The sequence below is a fragment of the Schistocerca serialis genome, chromosome 8, assembly GCF_023864345.2.
Source record: "Schistocerca serialis cubense isolate TAMUIC-IGC-003099 chromosome 8, iqSchSeri2.2, whole genome shotgun sequence".
NCBI lineage: Eukaryota > Metazoa > Arthropoda > Insecta > Orthoptera > Acrididae > Schistocerca > Schistocerca serialis.
In genome coordinates this window covers 161,112,142-161,137,796 of record NC_064645.1, presented here as the reverse complement: position 1 = coordinate 161,137,796, position 25,655 = coordinate 161,112,142, and the positions used below count along the sequence as shown (strand labels likewise).

The 25,655-nt window shown below is 42.2% G+C and overlaps 1 protein-coding gene and 1 non-coding gene across 2 annotated transcripts in view; both read left to right on the top strand.

Moving 5' to 3' along the window:
* The window catches only part of LOC126416553 (uncharacterized), a 78,455-nt gene that overhangs the window by 37,729 nt on the left and 15,071 nt on the right, over nucleotides 1–25,655 (top strand). The window lies entirely within an intron of this gene.
* Nucleotides 25,522–25,596, top strand: Trnas-cga (transfer RNA serine (anticodon CGA)). Its single transcript has one exon. It is a non-coding gene; the product is annotated as a tRNA-Ser (tRNA).

Below are 25,655 nucleotides of genomic sequence, written 5' to 3'. Positions count from 1 at the left end.
CAAGAACAAATCAAATACGTTTTTCCATATTACTGAAGTAGCAATTTTCTCGTAATTTATGAAAGCATTTCCTGGGACCAAAGTGTGTATAGCTGAAATGTGTATACCAAAATCAATTTATTAACCCACTCATCAGGAATGCAAACTAACCAAACAGAGTTGTTAACCGATTTTCGTTTAAAAATAACATCATTGCGAACTAAATAATACTGTCTAAACGCTACGCTTTCCTTTGGCATAAGGCTGGTATCTATTGCCCTGTCTGTTCCATTTGTCATTTCCAAAATTACCGCTATAACGGCCGTTTCGATCATTATCCCTTTTCTCTGAAAATCTATTGTGATTACCGTTACTGAAAAATTACAAGAAGTTCCGTCCTCGTTGTCATACTCAAGTTCTTGTAGCAAAGTCTTAAAAGTTTCAATGTCGTCTTTACATCTGCCGGCTAAAGCAATGTGTCTTATCGATTGTTGCATCTTAGTTAAACAAATACGAATTAATTCAGTCTTGCTATAAGGGTTGGAAAGGAATTGATTCTTTCGAATTATGTCTTCAAAGTATTCTGCCGGCGTGCGGAACTCAGACTGTTTAAAATTACGCTGCATAATAAGACTATGTTTGACTCTGTCTTGCGTGTTTTCGAACCAATATGCCGATAGAAATGCATGATAAAATCATTTAAATTATTACACTGTCTAATAAGTGCGCAAGTTCTAAGCAAAGAAGGGAAAGCAGAAAGGTGGAAGGAGTATATAGAGGGTCTATACAAGGGCGATGTACTTGAGGACAATATTATGGAAATGGAAGAGGATGTAGATGAAGATGAAATGGGAGATATGATACTGCGTGAAGAGTTTGACAGAGCACTGAAAGACCTGAGTCGAAACAAGGCCCCCGGAGTAGACAACATTCCATTGGAACTACTGACGGTCTTGGGAGAGCCAGTCCTGACAAAACTCTACCATCTGGTGAGCAAGATGTACGAAACAGGCGAAATACCCTCAGACTTCAAGAAGAATATAATAATTACAATCCCAAAGGAAGCAGGTGTTGACACATGTGAAAATTACCGAACTATCAGTTTAATAAGTCACAGCTGCAAAATACTAACACGAATTCTTTACAGACGAATGGAAAAACTAGTAGAAGCCAACCTCGGGGAAGATCAGTTTGGATTCCGTAGAAACACTGGAACACGTGAGGCAGTACTGACCTTACGACTTATCTTAGAAGAAAGATTAAGGAAAGGCAAACCTACGTTTCTAGCATTTGTAGACTTAGAGAAAGCTTTTGACAATGTTGACTGGAGCACTCTCTTTCAAATTCTAAAGGTGGCAGGGGTAAAATACAGGGAGCGAAAGGCTATTTACAATTTGTACAGAAACCAGATGGCAGTTATAAGAGTCGAGGGACATGAAAGAGAAGCAGTGGTTGGGAAGGGAGTAAGACAGGGTTGTAGCCTCTCCCCGATGTTGTTCAATCTGTATACTGAGCAAGCAGTAAAGGAAACAAAAGAAAAATTCGGAGTAGGTATTAAAATTCATGGAGAAGAAATAAAAACTTTGAGGTTCGCCGATGACATTGTCAGAGACAGCAAAGGACTTGGAAGAGCAGTTGAATGGAATGGACAGTGTCTTGAAAGGAGGATATAAGATGAACATCAGCAAAAGCAAAACGAGGATAATGGAATGTAGTCTAATTAAGTCGAGTGATGCTGAGGGAATTAGATTAGGAAATGAGACTCGTAAAGTAGTAAAGGAGTTTTGCTATTTGGGGAGCAAAATAACTGATGTTGGTCGAAGTAGAGAGGATATAAAATGTAGACTGGCAATGGCAAGGAAAGCGTTTCTGAAGAAGAGAAATTTGTTAACATCGAGTATAGATTTAAGTGTCAGGAAGTCATTTCTGAAAGTATTTGTATGGAGTGTAGCCATGTATGGAAGTGAAACATGGACGATAAATAGTTGGACAAGAAGAGAATAGAAGTTTTCGAAATGTGGTGCTACAGAAGAATGCTGAAGATTAGATGGGTAGATCACGTAACTAATGAGGAGGTACTGAATAGAATCGGAGAGAAGAGGAGTTTGTGGCACAACTTGACCAGAAGAAGGGATCGATTGGTAGGACATGTTCTGAGGCATCAAGGGATCACCAATTTAGTATTGGAGAGCAGCGTGGAGGGTAAAAATCGTAGAGGGAGACCAAGAGATGAATACACTAAGCAGATTCAGAAGGATGTAGGTTGCAGTAGGTACTGGGAGATGAAAAAGCTTGCACAGGATAGAGTAGCATGGAGAGCTGCATCGAACCAGTCTCAGGACTGAAGACCACAACAACAACAATAAGTGCGCGCATGCACGTCGCCGGTTCGTTTCTATCGATATCCTGAATACTGTCACTTTTGGGTAAAATAGTCATATCTGGTTATTCTTTACTGACCCCTTTTCTAGATAGATTGATAGTTGAAGAGTTGTTTTGATAGATACAAAGAAAAGTAAAAGAGTAGGCAGCAGTGCAGAAAACTAAAAGGGAAATAGCACCACTACAGCTCGGGGCCCTGTGCACGCTACGGCACATATTCACTTAGTGTAGTGAATCCCCTGAGGACTTAAACAGCCACACATAGTTTCAAGTTTGTGACTTAGTGGCTAATTTGGCGGAAGTGCGTACATAAATTGATCTAACCATGAACATGGATGTATGTCATTATTAGAATTGCGAAAGATCTTAAAATTGCGAACAGTTAAAAAGTGTTGATAGTCGAAGTTTTCGCCTCGTGGCGACAAAGACCTACCGCGTCTGTCCCAGTCCGAATGTCGATTATTGTCAACTTCGCGCGCCTGGCGCTCTATTGTTGCATCTCGTAAATGAAATAAATTATTTTCTTCAAAACCCGCTGCTATCGGTGAGTCTAAATTTCTTCTACTGTCTTTTCCTATGATTTCGCTTTCAATTTGTTTAACTTGCTTTCGTAACGCCTCAAATTTCCTTTTAACGCGATCATTAAATTTTCCCTGATTTTCAACATGTTTATTTATATTCTGGTACTCTTCTGTTTCTGCAAATGGCAATGGAGCTGTATCATCTGAATCTCTGTCCCCATTTAAACTAAGACTTGTCAATTTATCTGAAATCTCAACTCTTTCCGATAAGTCACCTATTTGTTCTTTCTGTTTATTTACGTCTTCCGTAAGTGTCGCGACCCGGGTTTCAGTATTGACACATTTAGTAGTTAACTGTTCATATTGTTGTGTTAGGTTATTTATTCTGTCATTTGGTACGATTTCCTCGAGTCTTTCAAATATTTCTTCCTTATCATGTGCACATTGTAAATTGAACTCTGAAAATTTTTGTACTATCACGCGATCTCTTTCTTCCCGTTCTCTATCCTGTTCCTTTTGTCTAATTTCTATTGAAGTTAATCTATTATTGTGAGCATTCAAAATCGGTTGTACTTCTTCTCTAATTTCTTTCTTTAATTCATCTTTCATGTTTTTAAAACATGTCCCTATTCGTGAGTCTAACCGTGTTTCCGTTGTTCTCACATCGGTTTTAATTATTCCTATTTGTGATCCCAAATTTAATATTGCACTCATCAACTGCTCCATATTAACTGGTTCGAAATTCTTTTCGCCCCTAACATTTCCCGTAAAACTAACTTCCTTCATCATAGGTGTAAAGCTATCTGTGTTCGATACTATTCCAGAAACTTCTGTCGTTAATCTCGTATTCTGAAAATTTTATGATTGTGAAAAATTTTGAACTGGTTCCGGACTATTTTCCCGGCTTATTAAATTATTTTCTACTTCATTATTCATCATACTGTTCTCCTGTGTTGGGGAGTTCGCACTGTTAACAATTTCGTTATTCTGACTATTCATCATTTTTGCCTTTTTCATCGATCGCGTAATCATTTACAAAATACACAAAACTCGTCACTATACGAAAATTACACACAATATAACACTTTATCACCAACAATACCATCCACACGAAATACTTCCCGACAAACACGATTAACGAACATTTAAAACCTTGACAAACTGCCTGTTGGCTTCTGTCTCGGGTTCTTCGGCCGACGTTCATCTAATGAATTTTCTGACGTTTCGCCAGCACGAGTGGCTGGCATTGTCAAAGCTTCACCCTGACTGGACGATCCATTACCACCAGGATCAAAGAGCATAAGCGACATTGCAGGTTGGGGCAGGTGGAGAAATCGGCAGTGGCAGAGCACGCACTGAATGAGACCGACCACGTAATAAAATTCGCTGATACGGAAGTTCTGGCTGTAGAGAAGCACTATCACACGCGCATGTTCAGAGAAGCTATAGAAATACAAAAACACGCGAACAGTTTGAACAAGAAAGAGGAAAGCCTTAAGGTAAGCGGATCCTGGCTTCCCGTACTGCATCGAACGACCGTCGCAGGTAGCAAGAGGAGGACCGCACCGGAAATGACCGCGGAGAAGCCCTCGGACGTTGGCGCGCCAGGTACATATAGTCTGCGGCTGCGAGCTCGGCTCCAGTTCACCACCGGCAATGGAGGGTGAAGCTTTGACAATGCCAGCCACCCGTGCTGGCGAAACGTCAGAAAAATCATTAGATGAACGTCGGCCGAAGAACCCGAGACAGAAGCCAATAGGCAGTTTGTCAACAAGTGGTCACGAAAGCCTTAACAATTTTGAATTAAAACCTTCACAATTGCATAAAATTCTCAAACCCGTATACGACTCATCAAAAATTAAATTCTATAAATATACCATCAGAAGAATGATAAGACAACTACAAATGTTCAATTACAAAATCTATATGTGCGATATAGACTACAATTACTAAACTGCAAATTACTACAACAATACTACTGTCTGCTATTTTTACTATCAAAAGAATTCCAAGGGACGATCCGAAGCAGTGGTCGCCACATGCATGGGGGCTTAATTAAAAATATTAATTGATGCAATAATTTTAGTAGCTGTGTGACCGGTTACGAAGTCTCGTAACCGATTGGCCCTGACTAGTATTAGCACGCAATCTGACTGCATAGAATAAATATAAAGAGTGAGAAGGAATTTCCATTAACACAATAGATTAATTAAGTCCCCTGCAACTATAAAAACTACGAAACAATAAAGCACAAGTGTAACTGTTCTGTGTGTCGTAGTGTGACTCAACGTACATGTATCTGGCTCGGTTCTTTCTCAAAACGACAAAATATTTTAAATACCATTTACAATGAACTAATTGAAAAACCAGAAATACTATAATTGCACATAGAAACCAGAATTACAAGTCTAATACATGAACACGAGCCAGATGCTTTGTTGACTGTACCTGTGACCAAGAGGCTGTCATTAAAGAAATCTGTAATACCTTTTTACTTCATTATATATTGACGAAATTTTTCCATGACACCAGCATCATAAATCAAAGCCCATCTCCTTTCTCAAATACACTGTGATAATTGCAACATCTTCCATCTACACACTACATCAACTGAACAACATCTACTCTCTCGCCCAACAGAACAACTGCACTCGACATCCTCTGAACTACTACTGCACCAGTGGAGGCGGCGGAATAATAATCCTTGGCGCAATCTCTGGCGCTGTGGCTCAGTGTAACCACCTTTCAATATCAGTCGATATGAGACAAAAAAAGATATCTCTGAGTCGCTACAATGCGTTACCAATTGTTAGATTACACAGGGCAAGTTAGTGCATTTATAATAATGACAACATACAGAAATCAGAGAATTTTGACCCGGTTTTACACAACAACTATGCTTGTACATTGCAGGAATATTTCACAGTTTGGACTTTTACCGACGAAGATATGTAGATTTACAGTTTTTTTTTACAGAGCGATGAAGTTTCTTCCAGTTATGATAGTAATAATTTCATTCGTTACACATTCATCAGTTTACCTCGCTAAAAACAAAGTCTTGTTAATTTACCTCATTGGTCTGTGTTGATTAGAACTTTCTGAAATTCAACATTAAGTAATTTGCTTTAATAACATGGTTATGCAAGACTTCATTTAACACAGATGTTCACAATTTTCGCTCAGCAAATAGATCAAATTTACACTCCTGGAAATTGAAATAAGAACACCGTGATTTCATTGTCCCAGGAAGGGGAAACTTTATTGACACATTCCTGGGGTCAGATACATCACATGATCACACTGACAGAACCACAGGCACATAGACACAGGCAACAGAGCATGCACAATGTCGGCACTAGTACTGTGTATATCCACCTTTCGCAGCAATGCAGGCTGCTATTCTCCCATGGAGACGATCGTAGAGATGCTGGATGTAGTCCTGTGGAACGGCTTGCCGTGCCATTTCCACCTGGCGCCTCAGTTGGACCAGCGTTCGTGCTGGACGTGCAGACCGCGTGAGACGACGCTTCATCCAGTCCCAAACATGCTCAATGGGGGACAGATCCGGAGATCTTGCTGGCCAGGGTAGTTGACTTACACCTTCTAGAGCACGTTGGGTGGCACGGGATACATGCGGACGTGCATTGTCCTGTTGGAACAGCAAGTTCCCTTGCCGGTCTAGGAATGGTAGAACGATGGGTTCGATGACGGTTTGGATGTACCGTGCACTATTCAGTGTCCCCTCGACGATCACCAGTGGTGTACGGCCAGTGTAGGAGATCGCTCCCCACACCATGATGCCGGGTGTTGGCCCTGTGTGCCTCGGTCGTATGCAGTCCTGATTGTGGCGCTCACCTGCACGGCGCCAAACACGCATACGACCAACATTGGCACCAAGGCAGAAGCGACTCTCATCGCTGAAGACGACACGTCTCCATTCGTCCCTCCATTCACGCCTGTCGCGACACCACTGGAGGCGGGCTGCACGATGTTGGGGCGTGAGCGGAAGACGGCCTAACGGTGTGCGGGACCGTAGCCCAGCTTCATGGAGACGGTTGCGAATGGTCCTCGCCGATACCCCAGGAGCAACAGTGCCCCTAATTTGCTGGGAAGTGGCGGTGCGGTCCCCTACGGCACTGCGTAGGATCCTACGGTCTTGGCGTGCATCCGTTCGTCGCTACGGTCCGGTCCCAGGTCGACGGGCACGTGCACCTTCCGCCGACCACTGGCGACAACATCGATGTACTGTGGAGACCTCACGCCCCACGTGTTGAGCAATTCGGCGGTACGTCCACTCGGCCTCCCACATGCCCACTATACGCCCTCGCTCAAAGTCCGTCAACTGCACATACGGTTCACGTCCACGCTGTCGCGGCATGCTACCAGTGTTAAAGACTGCGATGGAGCTCCGTATGCCACGGCAAACTGGCTGACACTGACGGCGGCGGTGCACAAATGCTGCGCAGCTAGCGCCATTCGACGGCCAACACCGCGGTTCCTGGTGTGTCCGCTGTGCCGTGCGTGTGATCATTGCTTGCACAGCCCTCTCGCAGTGTCCGGAGCAAGTATGGTGGGTCTGACACACCGGTGTCAATGTGTTCTTTTTTCCATTTCCAGGAGTGTATGTTTCAGTGAAGTGTTCAGAAGGTTTTCGCTAAGATCTGTGTGATTTTAACGATCCTCTAGCAGTTTCTGTTGAAGTATACAGTGATAATTAATTTTAACAGATTAAGTTTACATTTATGAAATGTGTTGAATTTGACGGAAGGCCTCTCAGGTAAATGGATGGAGCAGGTGGTTGGTCTATTAGAGCTGTGTGCTGTTGGAACTGCCGATAATTTGTCTCGTCTCAGTAGATTTAGCCGGATTATGACTAGTTGCCGTCACCATTCGCCATCAGCCGTAGAGTACATATAAGATTACACAAGGGCTTTCATAAATATACTGCATTTTTACAACATATTATTGCCTGAATAAGAACATGTGCTATCACACCAAGTCACGTAGACACTGCACATGACATCATTAATTTATGTAATTCCTTGTACTGTCTATGCTAGAGTGAAGATTTTAGTCATCTGTATTTTAAATTGCGTCACACATATGCAGCGTGACACTTACTGTACTAAATGAAATTAAATAGTCATAACTTCGGAACGGCCTGCTTTAGGACGTTCTAACTGCACGGTTGGCCATGGGGCATGATGGGAATTATTATGCGCATGCATGATTTGGTTTAGCGACGAAGCTCACTTTCAGTTGGATGGGTTCGTCAACAAGCAAAATTTGTTGGCGCATGTGGGGGACTTAAATGCACATTTCGCAATCGGGAGGTTTCTTCATCCTCAACGGGTGACTGTTTGGTGTACAATGTCCAGTCATGGGATAATTGGTGCGATATTGCTTGATGGCTCAGTGACTACCGAACGGTACGTGAAGGTTTTGGAAGATGATTTCATCCCCTTTATCCGAAGTGACCCTGATTTCGACAAGATGTGGTTCATGCAAGACCGAGGTCGACCCTATCGAAGCAGGAGGGTGTTTGATGGTCTGGAGGAACACTTTGGGGACCGCATTCTGGCTCTGGGGTACCCAGAGGTCAATGGCATGGGTCTCGATTGGCCGCCATATTCTCCGGACATGTACACATGGGACTCCTTTTTGCGTGGCTATATTAAAGACAAGGTGTCCGGCAATAACTCCAAAACCATTGCTGAGCTGAAAACAGCCATTCAGGAGGTCATCGACAGCATCGATCTTCCTAGACTTCAAGGGGTCACGCAGAATTTCGCTACTCGTTTGCGCCACATAATAGCCAATGATGGCAGCCTTATCGAACGTGCCATAACGTAAATCCCAATATCTGTAGTAACGTTTTCATGTCGAATAAAGTGTGTGCAGCCGTAATTTGTAAGTAATTTATGTTTTTTTCCCTATAGTTCAATAACTGTCAACCAGTAATTATGAGTTACGAAAAGTTCATTTGATGCTAACATGCATGCTCTTCAGGACACGTACATACGGCAGGCTATGTGGTATATTGCGATTCGGGCTCCCAAGGGCTGGCCGTGAAATTTGAGTTATTACTGCTGGCGCTTTCCGAAAACAATTTGCCAATAATCACTTTAACCTCACTGCGCTTCGCCACCGTCTGCACACATCCATCACAGGCCGCGTCAGAAGTGTAGCTCACCATAATCACCACTATAAATAACACATTCGCTGGTATATCAGGACGGAATTCTCACATCCACAGTAATAATTTTATCCCTTGTCGGACTAACAGGGCGTGTTCACTACTCACCTATTACTGTCTGTTTAGCGCGTTTACGGTGTCCCGCTTCACTCACCCTCATAAAGTGGTCCAGATCGTTTACTGTTTAGTATCTTTCTAGTTCACTGTCTATATATATGTGGCCAAGCAGTAAGCAAAATCCTACATATGAACAATATTGGCAACATTTACATACAATTTCGCGCTGTACACGGCGATCAGTTGTTATTCATATTTCTCTGTTACATTTGCTTCACAGAGGACATTAACGATCATCAAACTCATCACTTAAATCGGTATATTTTACGCCAGGTTTACATTTAATTTATACGGTAATAATCATGGTCTTCGCTGGCGAAAGACAAGAATAACTTCATCCTGATATCCCCAAGAGTGCACACGCATTCGCTTGTGACCCTTTTACCCTCAGGTGTTTACTTACAAACATAAACTGTCTACCACGGACCAAGGAACTACGACATAAAGTAATTCTTCTCATCACAATTATGCTAAGCATGGACCGTGCCTATATTGCTGCTCTTCTATCAGTTTCAATTATGGGAAATAACTGCAGACCTCTGCACACAGCACTTTGGAGCAGTTCTTTGGAACAAGACACATCTCTTCATCTACCTCACGTTACTTTAGTCATATATACATTTTCAAGGTATCTACAACTACATCTCTGTAATATTATAGCGCTCTTTTTCTAAGTCTCTCAAGTGTGTATCCTCTACTGAATACTCAAGAGTCAAATCCAAGCATACACAACAACCTTTTATTTTCTACTTTTCATGGAACATTGATTTCTACGACGTAGGTAGTTTAAGTTACAGTCAAATCTATGACTTCTTCTTAAAATTACTAAATGCAAGGTCCAGTGAGGGCCACGATTCCCCTGATCCTTGGTGTACTGTTACAAAGAAATCTTAAAACTAAAGAGACTTCTATTATATACATAATAAAAAATATCTAGTCTACAAAGAATATTTACGTATTAAGGCATATGTGTGCTACACCATTCCTTACTAGATTAGGTAAACTGTTCACATGGAATAAAGTAAATCACTGAAAAAATACAGTTCTAATACATAAGACTAAGTAGCCTCGATTGCTTAACACTATATTTGGGCAATATCTCTTAAGATCCTGAAAGGGATATGGTTCTTTTATTTTCTTGCTGTTGGGTGAGGCCAGCATGAAGCTGTTACCATGTAGTATTCGCAGAGCATGAAAAATTGGACAATGTATTAGTACGTATATAATTACTTAAAATTAGCTACGAGCATTGAGCTATGCGTTTGGGCACCACTTATAACGTTTCCGTAAATAGGAGAGTGGGAAACAAGATTTGCTTTGATTAAAGTTTCAATTTGTATTTAAGGCGTAGAGGGCAAAACGTTATATGGTTAGCAGTCCCGTTACGTAAGTTCAGAGTACCTGATGGGGCTTCAGTTAGACACAGAACTGCTAAAATTTGAAATAATTCCTCAACTGATATTTTTCACTGAAAGTTAGAATGAAAACTCTGTATGATTTTTATCTAGCTCTTCTTGCTCGGGCGTAAAATACATCGTTAGCAGTAAGTCAATTATTGACTACGCACGGGTAATTTAAACCGCCGCGCTGAATGAACACTGACTTAGAAAAGATTTGATTATAATCTGCTGCACAAAAAGTAGATTTACCAATAGAACAAGAAGATTCGATCTGTGGCAGTTGGCGTCTGACCGAATGTACGAGTAGTCGAGGTAATGGTACCAAATTTTGCCGAGCTACAAGGAGAGTCCTGTTAACATTTATCTATAGGATACAGCGTCAAACTCCTTGAAATAAAAAAAAGTTACTATTTGAATTAATTATTATTCAACTGATGAAATTACACTAATGGAGCTACATGCTTGGCTCAAGATAAGGGAAGAGAATGATATTCGGTAGCCGCTTTTTATAGTCCATCAAAGTTATTATAGAGTTCAATGATACTAGATTAATTACATCCTTACTTCGATTTTGATAGAATTGCAGTTCATGGTTGCGAGAAATAATAAAACTAATAATTATCAGTGTCCAATGCGGTACTCTTAAACTATGATTTTGTAGAGAAATTTATAAGTCCATTCCGAGGCGTTATAACATCATGAATGGTATGTTTTTCGTCCACCATCTAAGATCAGTGTCCTTTTAACTTCCCTAAAGTATAATCTTGGTTTACATAAGGCCGATGTCTACTACATTTGTTGCAGTTGTAGCATGTAATATATTGGTCAGACTATCAGGACTGAAGATTATGTGGGTAGATCACGTAACTAATGAGGAAGTACTGAATAGAATAGAATAGGGGAGAAGAGGAATTTCTGGCACAACTTGACTAGAAGAAGGGATCGGTTGGCAGGACACATTCTGAGGCATCAAGGGATCACCAACTTAGTATTTGAGGGAAGTGTGGAGGGTTAAAAATCGTAGATGAATACACTAGCAGATTCAGAAGGATGTAGGTTGCAGTAATTTCTCGGAGATGAAGAAGCTTGCACAGGATAGAGTAGCACGGAGAGCAGCATCAAATCAGTCTCTGGACTGAAGACCACAACAACAACATTAGGACTGTGGAGGACTGGTGTACTGGGCATAAGCGGCACAAACGCTTACAGCAGCCGAGCTAATCCGTCATTGCAGAACCTTGTCTTGACACCGGCCATCCTATGGAATATAACAGCACGGAGATTCTGTCATGCACTTCCAATTACAGAAATGGTGTTATTAAGGAAGCACTCGAAATAAAATTTTAAAAATAAACTTAAAAACAGAGGTGTTGATTTTAGTTTAATTTTATATTTCCGGAATTTCTCTGCAAACCGAGGTTTTGTAGTCCCTTGCCCAGCGCATACTTGCTGCACTGTGGCCTTGGAAATGGCGGTTGTGCATCCATCGAAATACCAGCGGTTGTCGATGACGTCACCCGGCTGCATTCCCGTAAGTTATTTGAAGAATTAAGTTCTTTATTACTCTCTTCTTCTTCCCGCTGACTTGGGTGTTTAGGTGACCGTTATTACTGCCATCTACATCTACATCTACGTGGGTACTCTGCAAATCACATTTAAAAAGTGCCTGGCAGAGGGTTAATCGAACCACCTTCACATTTCTCTGTTATTCCAATCTTGTATAGCGCACGGAAAGAATGGACACCTATATCTTTCCCTTATTTTATCGTGGTGATTGTTCAGCCCTATGTAGGTCGGTGTCAACAAAATATTTTCGCATTCTGAGGAGAAAGTTGGTGATTGGAATTTCGTGAGAAGATTCCGTCGCAACGAAATACGCCTTTCTCTTAATGATTTCCAATCCAAATCCTGTATCATTTCTGTGACACTCTCTCCCATATTTCGCGATAATACAAAACGTGCTGCCTTTCTTTGAACTTTTACTATGTACTCCATCAGTCCTATCTGGTAAGGATCCCACACCGTGCAGCAGTATTCTAAAAGAGGACGGACAGGCTAGTGTAGGCAGTCTCCTTAGTAGGTCTGTTACATTTCCTAAGTGTCCTGCCAATAAAACGCAGACTTTGGTTAGCCTCCCCCACAACATTTTCTATGTGTTGTTTCCAATTTAAGTTGTTCGTAATTGTAATACCTAGGTATTTAGTTGAATTTACGGCTTTTAGATTAGACTGATTTATCGTGTAACCGAAGTTTAACGAGTTCCTTTTAGTACTCGTGTGGATGACCTCACACTTTTCGCACCATTCAGATATTTTTTCTAAATCGTTTTGCAGTTTGTTTTGATCTTCTGATGACTTTACTAGTCGATAACCGACAGCGTCATATGCAAACAACCGAAGACGGCTGCTCAGATTGTCTCCCAAATCGTTTATATAGATAAGGAACAGCAAAGTGGAACGCCAGAAATCACTTCTGTTTTACACGATGACTTTCCGTCAATTACTACGAACTGTGACCTCTCTGACAGGAAATCACAAGTCCAGTCATATAACTGAGACTATATTCCATACGCACGCAATTTTACTACGAGTCGCTTGTGTGGCAGAGTGTCAAAAGCCTTCTGGAAATCCAGGAATACGGAATCGATCTGAAATCCCTTGTCAATAGCACTCAGCACTTCATATGAATAAAGAGCTAGTTGTGTTTCACAGGAACGATGTTTTCTAAACCAATGTTGACTGTGTGTCAATAGACCGTTTCTTCCGAGGAAATTCATAATGTTGGAACACAGTATGTGTTTTAAAATCCTGCTGCATATCGACGTTAACGATATGGGCCTGTAATTTAGTGGATTACTCCTCCATAACAGCCTCGTTCTGGCCGCTTTGTTCGTTCGGCCCAGATTTCTTCTAGCACACGGCAGCATATATACACAGGGCGCTGAATGCACCAGTAGTTAACTGGATGGCTCTGGCCTGCTGGATATACACTGTACTGCATCCCATTCCACTGAGCTGCAGACGATATCTCGACCGCTGTCGCTGCAGAGGCTATATGTTTGGACCCACTGTTGCCGAGTGTATGTTTTCTTTCTCCCTCCCACTGCTGCGAGGTTTCCGATGTGCCGGCGGCCGCGATATTGCCACTGCTCGTCGGTGTTGATGTAAGCGAAGCGTGCCTCACCAGTGTCACACTTGCAGCTCGGTCTCTGATCTGCAGTCGACTCTATTGGCTGGGGTAAGACTGCCCATGGGTCGGGACGGAATGCGGGTGGCACTCTACAGTACTATAAACAAACACCCGTCTCGTAGACTGGAGCTGCTGATACTTTGAGATAAACTTCCACATGCCGTTTTGCACGTTCACTTGCAGCTCCAGTAACACACCTGGATGGCGAAATGAAGATGGTTCCAGAGAGGCCAAAAACACGGTTCGCAACGCCATTGCCCAATATGAGCCTGGAGATTAGCGTAATTGACTGCTGACTTGAACTTGTTGAGTTTGATTCCCACAGGTAAAGCAATTAAAGGTAGTTTAAAAACTTATTTGTTTTGTTTTTCCTCATTAGTCTTCTGATTGGTTTAATGCGGCCCCCAACGACTTCCTCTCCTGTGACAACTTCTTTGTTCAAAAAAATGGCTCTGAGCACTACGGGACCTAACGTCTGAGGTCATCAGTCCCCTAGAACTTAGAACCACTTAAACATAACTAACCTAAGGACATCACACACATCCATGCCCGAGGCAGGATTCGAATCTGCGACCGTAGTGGTCACTCGGTTCCAGAGTGAAGCGCCTAGAACCGCTCGGCCACATCGGCTGGCAAAAACGTCTTTGTTCAGAGTAGCACATGCACCATACGTCTTCATTTATTTGTTAGGTGTGTTAAAACTTCATCTTGCCCGATGGTTTTTCCCTCCACAGCTCACTCTAGTACCATGGAATGCATTCCTATGCTCTTCATACATGTCATGTCGTGCTGCCCCTTCCTTCAGTCGCCGGCCGCGGTGGCCGTGCGGTTCTAGGCGCTCCAGTCCGGAGCCGCGCTGCTGCTACGGTCGCAGGTTCGAATCCTGCCTCGGGCATGGGTGTGTGTGATGTCCTTAGGTTAGTTAGGTTTAAGTAGTTCTAAGTTCTAGGGGACTAATGACCACAGCAGTTGAGTCCCATAGTGCTCTGAGCCATTTGAACCTTCCTTCAGTCAGTTTTCGTTTCCTCACCGATTCTGCGGAGAACCCCGTATTTTCTTGTTTTACCAGTCCAATTAATTTTCACCATCCATCTGCAACGCCACATTTGAGACGTTTAGATTTCGTTCTCTTTCGATTTTTCCTTAGTTCCTGATTCATATCCATACATGTCCGTGCTACAAACTTCATTCTCAGAAATTTCTTTCTCAAATTAAAAGCTGTATTTGATACACGTGTTGACTTCTTTTGGCCAGGAATGTCCTCTTTGTCTGTGCTAATCTGCTTCTTACAGGGTGACAATTACTGAACTGTATGAAATAAAATCGTCATAACTCCTTAACGGTTTGCGTTAGGACATTCAAACAGGACGGCTGGCCGCGGGGCATGATGGGAATTAGTATGCACTGTTCTGTTTGGTTTAGCGATGGGTTCGTCAATAAGCAAAATTGGTGCATTTGGGGGACTGAGACTCCGCATTTCACGATCGGGAAGTCTCTTCACTCGCAACAGGTGATTGTGAGGTGTGCAATGTCCAGTCACGGAATAATCGGTGCGATATGGCTTAATGGAACGGTGGCTATCGAACGGCACGTAAATGTTTTGGGAGATGATTTCATCCGCATTATCCAAAGCTATCCCGATTTCATGCAAGACGGAGCTCGAGCCCATCGAAGCAGGAGAGTGATGTACTGGAGGAGCACTTTGGGGACCGCATTTTGGCTCTGTGGTACCCAGAGGCTACTGGCATGGGCCTCGATTGGCCGCCAAATTCTCCGGTTCTGAACACATGGAACTCTGTTTTGTGGGGCTGTATTAAAGACAAGGTGTACAGTAATAACCCCAAAACTATTGCTGAGCTGAAAACAGCTAGCTATTCAGGAGGTCATTGACAGCATTGATGTTCCGAAACTTCAGCGGATCATACATAATTTCGCTATTCGTCAGCCCCATATCATCGCCAATAATGAAGGTATATCGAACATGTCATAACCTAAATCCGAATATTTGTAGTGACGTTTACATGTTGAATAAAGTGTGTGCACGCAGTATTTTTTAACTAATTTACGTTTTTTTCATATAGTTCATACTTGCCACCCTATATGTCCTCCTTACTTCGTCGATTATGCTTTATTTTGCTTCACGGTAGCAGAATTCCCTAAATTTTTCAGCTACATGGTCCCCATTTTTAACGTGAGGTTACCGTTAATCTGATTTCTGCTACTCCTCATTAGTTTAGTCTTTCTTTGGTGTACTCCCAGCCCAGATTTTGTGCGCGTTAGACTGTTCATTACATTCAGTTGGTCATATAATCCTTGCTCACTTTTACTGAATGTAGCATATCATCAACGAACCTGTGATAGATGTGAGAAGGATAAAAGTATTGTACAGACTGGAAACATATGAAACCTGCGGAAGATAGGAAGGACAAGCTTTAATGCCCCGTCCAAGATGTGGTCATTTGCGACATAGCAGAAATTCGTAGGAGTAGGATGAGCAACGAAACCCGTTATGTCCTTTTAAAATGAAGCATCGAGACATTCATCTTAAATAATTTTCTGAAACCATGGGAAACATAACTTAACTTAAATCCACCCGAATGCGAACCCAGAGCGTCAACCAGCGTGCCACCTCTCCTGGTAAAACGTGTAGAGAAGGAAACAGTCTCTGTCACTACAGATAAGATCATGTGAGTGGATAGTTTTAAACTTGGACCATGTAGCAGTTGAATGATCTGATCTTGAGAATGGGCATATGGGCAAAAACTGGTAGTGGACGTAAGAGTTAAGATATTAAGGCGACATTTACGGAAAATAAATCTTTTTATTAAATGTAACCAGCTGCAGTGACAAAACCCATGCGTTAATTATTATTATGTAGGAGTACGTTTCTGGAGAGAGTGATCCTAATTTGAATGACTCTGCAATACTGGCTGGGTTACATTTACCTTGCTTTCACTTTGTGGTGATCCTGGTTGCTGACCACTATGTAGTAACCCAAGAATAGCGGGATGCCTACCTGGCCGCCAGGATGTTGAATTTGCGTAGCCCCAGCGAACGATTAAAGTGGAGTCCGCGGCGGCAGCGAGGCCAGGGAATGCTCTCACAGTCAGATGTTGAACAGCTTTATTGGCAGCTTACCGTCCTCTATAAGCGCTCGCTAGAGGTCAATGATATTGCACAATATTTCATCATGCGCAGTAATATTGAACGTTTAGGGATGAGAGTGGGAGGTTGCGCAATAATAGTACGAAAGTCAAAAACTTTTTAAATATACTGCGCTGTCCAGAAATATTGCTACGTCTGTGATCAATACTGTCCTTGCCAGTCACTCGCATACTGTGGATATTATTGTGTTCACAGTTCGTTGCTGTTGTTGTGGTGTGGAAAATAAGTTTAAAATAAGCTTTATGATTAGAGTGCATCGAAATGTACAGGATGAGTAAAATTAAAGTTAAACTTTCAAAACTCTGTAGAAATAGCACCACTGATCAAAATGACGTCAAATTGCAACGGAATATTATCGGAGAAGGGGAAAAATGTATGTTAGAAGAAAAACACAAGTTATAAAATGTAGCACTAGATGGCGCTGTAAGCATCATAATTTAATAGTTGTCGACTACAAATGACAAATGAATCATACAAAAATGCCTAAGGTGTATGTTTGATGTTAAACAAACTGTACTACTCAGTGTGCATGGGTGTACAGGTGGATACTGTTAGTTACGTAAGCCCATCCACCACGGCAAGGTCATATCACATCGGATGGGAAAAATCGATTTTTAACTGTCCGGAGGCCAAAAACCACATAAAAAGCATCCCACATCGGTTTTTAATTGTCCTGAGGCCAAAAACCGCATAAAAAGCATCAATCAAAACCAAATCGGATTATTAATTTCCATGTGACTGGTGCAAAACATGGAGCAATGCGTGCCTTCAATGCAGCTGAGTTTGCAATCGGAACACTGAACGCAACATCCCCACAGCCAGAAGTCACTCGGATTAAGATCAGGTGATCGGGACGGCCGGGCTGTAGGGAAATGGCGGCTGATAATTTTAGCATTTCCGAAATGGAGCTTCAGCAGCTGCGTAACTGGATTTGCAATGTGCGGAGGTGCGCCATCTTGCATAAAAATGATCCCATCCACACATCCACGCTGTTGGAGAGCTGGAAAGATGTGGTTGCACGACAGACACTCACAGCGCTTACCAGTGACATATTATTTGTTAATTCTTAACTTCCTGAATTTATTTCCTTCTTTCACATCACGTGGAAGGTATTGTTTTTTTTTGTTTTAGAAGAGATAGATTCTTAGCTTTGGTACTTAAAGTTACGTTTGTACCAGGGGTTTTTAATTGTAGAACATTCAGTGTCAGCTGTAATGGCGAACAGTTAACTGAAAGTTCGAACGGCTTTCGTAGACTTGTGACGTGTTTCCAGCATGCAGCTTATTGGTACAACAAATGTGGAAAACAGATTCTGTCATAACGAGCTGCAAGCAACCGATTTGTCGATCTGTTTGGAAGGTCTGTTACAACTACCTCACGTTCTCTCTCCAGACCGCCCTTTGTATGTTCCTGTATTGGATTTGTGTGTCCGTCGCTCGCATATTGTTCCGAATCATTAGCGCAAGGCAGATGAACGACACGATTCACGTCAATTAAGTGCCATTGATGACATAATTATAGTCGATCTCATTTCCAACCCCGTGCTTCGAAATGTTCTATTGGTGGAAAGCTGCAAGCTGTGTCGTACTGTGCTGTGATCGATGATAAAAGCTTCATCGAGTAACAGAGTGTACAGGTTGTTACCAATGATTTACATCATTTGACGTAACATATTCGTATGACTGAAACTGCTTAAAACTTAAGAAAAATAAACGCTGTATTCTTGTTAACGGCTATGAAAATTTTTTTATTTATTGCAATGACAACTTTATTCCTCGTATTCAAACAAATGAACCCAAAGACAAATATGCACTCAGCCATGTATGTATTGCGGCCTTTGCCCGAAAATGAGAGCTCTAGATATTGCAATCACTATAAATAAATATTTTTGAGAGCAGTAAGCGGTGAATGTAATGTTTCATAGTTCCGTGAAGACTGTGGACCCATTTCACAACAAATTTCGAACAGAGTTCTTACGTTTTTCTGCTTGTAGGCAAATGCGACTCGTTCTGTTAGATAAAATGTTCAGAGAGCTGCAGAATGGAGACAAAAGTTCCTTCGAAGTAACCATTACACACGAATAAAAACTTGCCAAATTCGATCTGTACAATCATGGCTGATTAGTGGTGTTCTTACAAAATATATTGTTGTACAAGGAGACATTACTTTGTATTATCATTCCTAATAAACTAACCATCCTTATCTATCCCGTGAGATTTTTTTTTTATATGTGTGTATATACACACACATCAAAGAAGGTTTTGCTTGAATTTGCCTCACAGACTTTTCGTGTGATATCGATGTCACACTTCCACATTGTCTCTGTACATTTCCAGTATGTATGAGGGCATGTTGTGTGAATCTGATGGTCTTAGAAAGGCGCAGGTTTGTTTCAAAGATTGTCATTACATCCAGTAGGCTTCCCGAAAAAGAAAATAGGGAAGCTAAATACTGGGACTGCTTGAGAGACTTCTGAAAGATCTGTTCTGAGGAGCATAGAGGGCTGATGTTGGCCCTCAGCCAATAGAAACGTGGCAGTTCGAACAACGGCTGTGGTGGCCGGTCGGTAGAGTCGTCAGTGGACGTGCTGAGGAGAGGACGCAGTGTGGAGGTGCTCCGTTTGACAGGTGGAAAGCTGTAGTAAAATGCAGTATCATCACAGAAGAAGTTCGCTAACCAACGTCCCATCTTTGGCTCATCTCACGAGCGCAGTTGATTATTGTGCGCTCAGACGTCTCTGAGGGTAAGTTCCCAGCTCAGCGCGATCGCGCCTTTGCTTTAGTTTGTATAATAGGGGCATTTTGCGTAATTCTTGGTTGTCTACTTCAGCTTGTCGACGCGTGGAAAGGTTATGCTCTAGTGTGTGATAATTAATTCCTTTCGGCATCCCTGTAGTGTGACAATTAATAGGTCAATGGTACGAGACCTATTAGAAATTTCAGTACGTGTCAGCACCTATAATAGTGTAGACCGATGATTCAAGAGTATGTTCATGAAATCTGGGTTCGCAGGACAGAGCGGATCAGGTTGTGGGAAGGGGCCCAAATCAGTTGCTGTTAGTTGCACAAACATACAAACTTTATTTGGCTAAAACATTTAATAACACATGCCCTTAAAAGAATTCAGAAACAGTACGGCTGAAGGTCAGAACACAAGTTATTAAAATTGCCTTAAGGAATACACCTTCGTTACCAAATAGAAGAACTGAGGGCTTAAGGCCTGGATGACAAGAATTTCAGTAAGGAAATTTTAAAAGGTTTTAAACCAATGACCTTTCAAATTTTAATTTAAGACAGCTGAAGGAGCTGAAGGCCTTATCTTAAAATATTTCACATAAGGTTTGGCTGAAGGCCATATACTGAACCTAGAACAACTCAAGGCTTAAGCCCTGGACAACAAAAATTAAGACAGAAAGGAAAATTTTCAAATTTTCAAATAATTTTTCAAATTTTAATTTAAGATGGCTGAAGGCCTTATCTTAAAATATTTCACATAAGGTTCGGCTGAAGGACGTATACTGATTATAGAACAACTCAAGTCTTAAGGTTTGGATAACAAACTTAAGATAGAAAGGAAAATGCTCAAATTTTCAAGTGCTTTTTCGAATTTTAATTTAATTTGGCTGAAGGCCTTATCTTAAAATATTTCACATAGAAGTTCGGCTAAAGCCCACATACTGAACATTAAAACAAACTAAATTAATACACAGCTGAAGGCCTCGAGCACTACTTGAGACTTAAAAAAATCACAATGAAAAACAACAGAGCAGTGGTGCTCAGAAGTGTTCCAAGGATCGGCCTGGGGAGGAAACTCTAACATAAGTTTAGGTGAGACAGGCAGCCAAGCGTAATACTAAATAATGGGATGGCAACACAGCCTAGGGATGGCTGAAGAATCAACCAACAACCTAATCAATTCCCTTCCACCTGACCAACAGCATGACAACCGAAAATATCAGTGAGGATAAAGACATCAGCAGCACTAGGTCTTGACAAATGGCGTCTAAATACAGACAAGGCACAATAACCACTAAAAATAATGAACAACGCCAACGCTGTCGAACTACACGCCGTGCCGGACAGCATCAACACGGCGAGGAAAACACACTGCCGGAAAACTATGCTAATGACCAGGGCAGGTAACTGGAATGTTAACGGCTACAAGGCAGAAGATACCGCTGGTGGATTTCTCTGATAAATTACAATCAATTCAATAGTTAAACACCATACAGGAAGACGGCTGCAAAATTTTGCCGACTCCAGCACACCATACGTAGCTGTTTGCGGGAATGGCCCAGGAAGCAACAACCAGCAGTGAATGAAGAGACGTCACAGGAATTGAGGTTTCATAACAGGTTAACTGATTACTCAACTCCAGTATCCAGGTTTTGCGGGCGACGAACTTCGCAGCTCTCGCAGCTAGTGCCTCACAAATCCGACCGCGCGTGCACGACGCCAGCGGCCCCAGCCTGACATCACGCCGCGGAGACTTCCTCACTGCTCTGTTGCAACCGACCGAATGCCTCACACACGCCACCACACGGAAATAGCGGTCAGACCAAAGATGGTACAGCAGTACTAGTATCTAAAAGTGCTGCTGCCGCTGACGGAGGCAAGTCAGCAACTCATTATGGTAGTTACTCAGCGAGCAATAAGACGCCACCCAATAGTGAGAAAATGCCGAAGAAGAAACAGCATCAACGCGAGCCGGCCACCGCTTAACCTGCCCCCTCAAACACCAACCCAGGGGGGGGGGGGGGGGGCACTCAACAATAGGACTAACCAAATTTAACTTGGCTAAGGTGGATCTGGTACTGCTTACCGGTGTGGTTATCCTTAACCAGCAGATTCATCGGGCCTAAAATACACCAAGAAACAGGGAGTAAATTTACTAAGATTTCCGACACGCACCTACCTCCCGGAAAAATTATGGACGTAGACCTGATCTCCTGGCCTTCCCGTAAAGGGGAATAATAAAATTTATGTCACGTAATATCAGTGTTGGAGTTGCAGACAGTTACCTTCCCATCCAAAATGATTATTACCAAGCTTAAACGCATGATTATAAAAGGGTAAGAACCCTTTTATTACTTTATTAAATAATGCCAAATCAGCTAGCCATTCCCTGTTTTTGGTGATGTGAAAAGAACATGTGAAAACTGTTGTGGGGAAGGCAAAAGGTCGGTTTCGGTTTTTGGGAGAATTTTAGGAAAGAGTGGTTCACCTGTAAAGGAGACCAGATATACGACGCTGGTGCGACCGAGTCTTGAGTACCGCTCGAGTGTTTGGGATCCGTACCAGGTCGGATTAAAGGAAGATGTCGAAGCAATACACAGGATGGCTGCTGGATTTGTTACTGGTAGCCTCGAACAAAACGTAAATGTTACAGAGGTGCTTCGCGGACTCATATGGAAATCCCTGGAGGGAAGACGGCGTTTTTTTCGCGAAATACTATTGAGAAAATTTAGAGAACCGCCATTTGAAGCTGACTGCTGAACGAGTCTACTGCCGCCAACATACACCGCGCGTAAGGACCACGAAGATAGGATACGAGAAATTAGGGCTCTTACGGAGACGTACAGACAGTCGTTTCCCCCTCGCTCTATTTGCGAGTGGAACAGGAGGGGAATGACAAGTACCGGTACAGCGTACCCTCCGCCATACACCTTACAGTGGCTTGCGGAGTACCTGTGTAGATGTAGGAATATGAAAGTAGGCGTGAATAATGCTGGCAGTTACGCACCACTTACTGATTGAGTTGGTTTTGTGTACGTGTCGCGTCACCTGTTGCATGCACTAGCATTTTGTCGACAATTAGAAATTAGGGTTATTGTTAGGAATCACATGACGAAAATCTCACACACACTCAACCACAGGATGCAATAGAGGAGAACTATAGACAAGAATAGTGCCAAACTAGTGGTTGAGCACCGAACAAGCAAGTAAGCTGCATAGGCAAGCACGCACAAAAAGACGGTTAAGCGCAATAACAAGACTAGTAACATTAAGGATAACTCACAACTCCGACAAACACTTAAACGAGTGTTAAGAAAGGTAGACGCAAGACTGGGATTGATTATAGGGGAATGGATGTTTTACGTCCCGTCACCGAGTAGGACAATTGAGATGGAGGACAATATCCGACTGACGAAGGACGCACATCCATTATATATCCACAGTAATGGCCATGCTAAGATATCGCCTACAAACGCAAATTTCCTATGCAGCCTTTCCATCCATATTCAATATGCAACAAGTGCCAAATTTATGTTGTGACTTCATGACTGCAAAAGTCGATCTTTATTTCATCCTGATCAAAACATTTATTAATTTGATTTGTTTAAAGATTAAAATATGTGTCCCATAGGTTCTATTAATAAGCATGCTGTTATTATTTATCCTGATAGTGTTCTCTGACAATGAATTCATGGACACCTAAATTATATCATAACCTGAGATAATAACCTTTATTACATAGTATTTCGAAACCTTTCAGACTGAAGCGTCTTAACGGTAAGTTATCAGACGAAACTTTATTTTTAATAACGTTATTGTTTACTGTAAGTGCAGATGCGGGAACAACGTGGACGCTGCTCTTCTGTCACAGAGTGCAGCTATAGATCTTCGGTCTATTTCCGGGCAAGTTGCAGTCCAGCTCTGGCTGCCCTGAGATACACTTTTTTCTCTACATATACCGAGCGCAAGAGGTGGAAAATCATAATCAGAATAGAGAAAATAGCGGTAAGGACTGAATTTCTGTGCAGGATATCGTGTATCGACCTGCGTGCCAGCGAATCTCTCGTGGTGTGGGTGAAGTTTTGCACGACGGTATGACTGTGTTCAGAACAGCAACCACGTGTTATCCTAGGAGATAGCCTCACTCCACGGACGTATAAGTGGTTGAAGAGTGGAAGTACCTGTAAGAATGTTCATGTCTCCACTGGAAGTAAATGATCTTGTAAAAACTGACAATTGTCTGACAATCTATATGCTGAAAATTTTTCTGAATTTACTCTGTTGGCACATCTTGCGTACAGATGCACAGAGTTATTTTTAGTGATCTGTCATTCGGGGACAGTCATTGTGTTACGACGCAATGCTAGTAGCTCCCTCCAGACACTACTGTATTTAGCAAAATTGGCCAAGTGTGGGTAGGACTAGCGCACTGAGGCTCGCGTACAGGGCGTTTGAAAAGTCCGTGCAAAGTCCGAGAGATGGCACCACCGGCGCGTATCGAGGTCATGTTCAGTTATTAACATCTTTGGAAAGAACGCACACCAAGTTTCAGCCATATAGGTCTATTTCTTTGTGTTCGGCATTCGTGTGAATCCAGGAAGTCGAGTGATTGTCAAAAAACGGACGAAAAAGAATTTCGTGTGGTGAGTCAACATTACTTTATGAAAGGCAAAAAGCCTCAGGAGACTAAAGAGAAGCTTGATAAATATTACGGTGACTCTGCACCTTCGATTAGAACAGTTTATAAGTGGTTTCAAAATTTTCGGAGTTGCCATATGGGCACAAGTGATGCTGAACGTTCTGGACGCCCTGTGTAGGTTACGACTCCAGAAATCATTGATAAAATCCATGATATGGTGATGGATGACAGAAGAGTTAAAGTGCGTGAGATTGCTACTGCTGTGGGCATTTCGAATGAACGGGTACATAATATTTTGCATAAACATTTGGACATGAGAAAGCTATCCGCAAGATGGGTTCCGCGATTGCTCACGCTTGACCAAAAACGGAATCGTGTGAAGTGATGCAAGGATGGTTTGCAGCTGTTCAGTTAGAATCCGCAGGACTGAACCGTCGTTTCGTCACTGTGGATGCAACATAGATACATTATTATACTCCTGAGACCAAACAACAATCTAAACAATGGGTTACAAAGGGAGAATCTGCAGCAGAAACGCGAAGACCATTCCTTCGGCCGGAAAGTTTATGGCGACTGTCTTTTGGAATTCGCAAGGTATAATCCTCATCGACTCTCTGGAAAAGGGAACTATTACAGGTGCACATTATTTATCGTTAGTGGACTGTTTGAAAACCGAGCTGCAAGAATAATGCCAGCGATTGGACCGCAAAAAAGTCCTTTTCCATCACGACAATGAAGGAGCACACACCTCAGCAGTGGTGGTCGCAAAATTATTGGAAATAGTATTCTAACTCGTTTCACATCCCCTCTATTCTCCAGACGACTCGCTCGGACTGCTATTTGTTCCCCAATTTCAAGAAGTGGCTGGCAGGACAAAGATTTTATTCAAACAAAGAGGCAATTGCAGCAACTAATAGCTATATTACAGACTTGGACATTTCCCATTATTCGGAAGAGATCAACAAATTAGAACAGCGTTGGACGAAGTGTATAAGTCTGAAAGGAGACTATGTCGAAAAATAAAAAAGGTTTACCCCAAACACGTAAGTAGTTTTTATTTTTGCACGGACTTTTCAAATGACCCTTCCATATATATATATATATATAGTTCATCCATCCTGGGAATCTTCTGTAAAGTTTGGAAGGTAGGAGACGAAGTACTGCCAGAAGTAAAGCTGTGAAGACGGGGTGTGAGTCGTGCTTGGGTAGCTCAGTTGGTAGAGCACTTGCCCTCGAAAGGCAAAGGTCCCGAGTTCGAGTCTCGGTCCGGCACACAGTTTTAATCTGTAAGGAAGTTTCGTATTTCTTCAATTTGCAGAATTTAACTTTGCG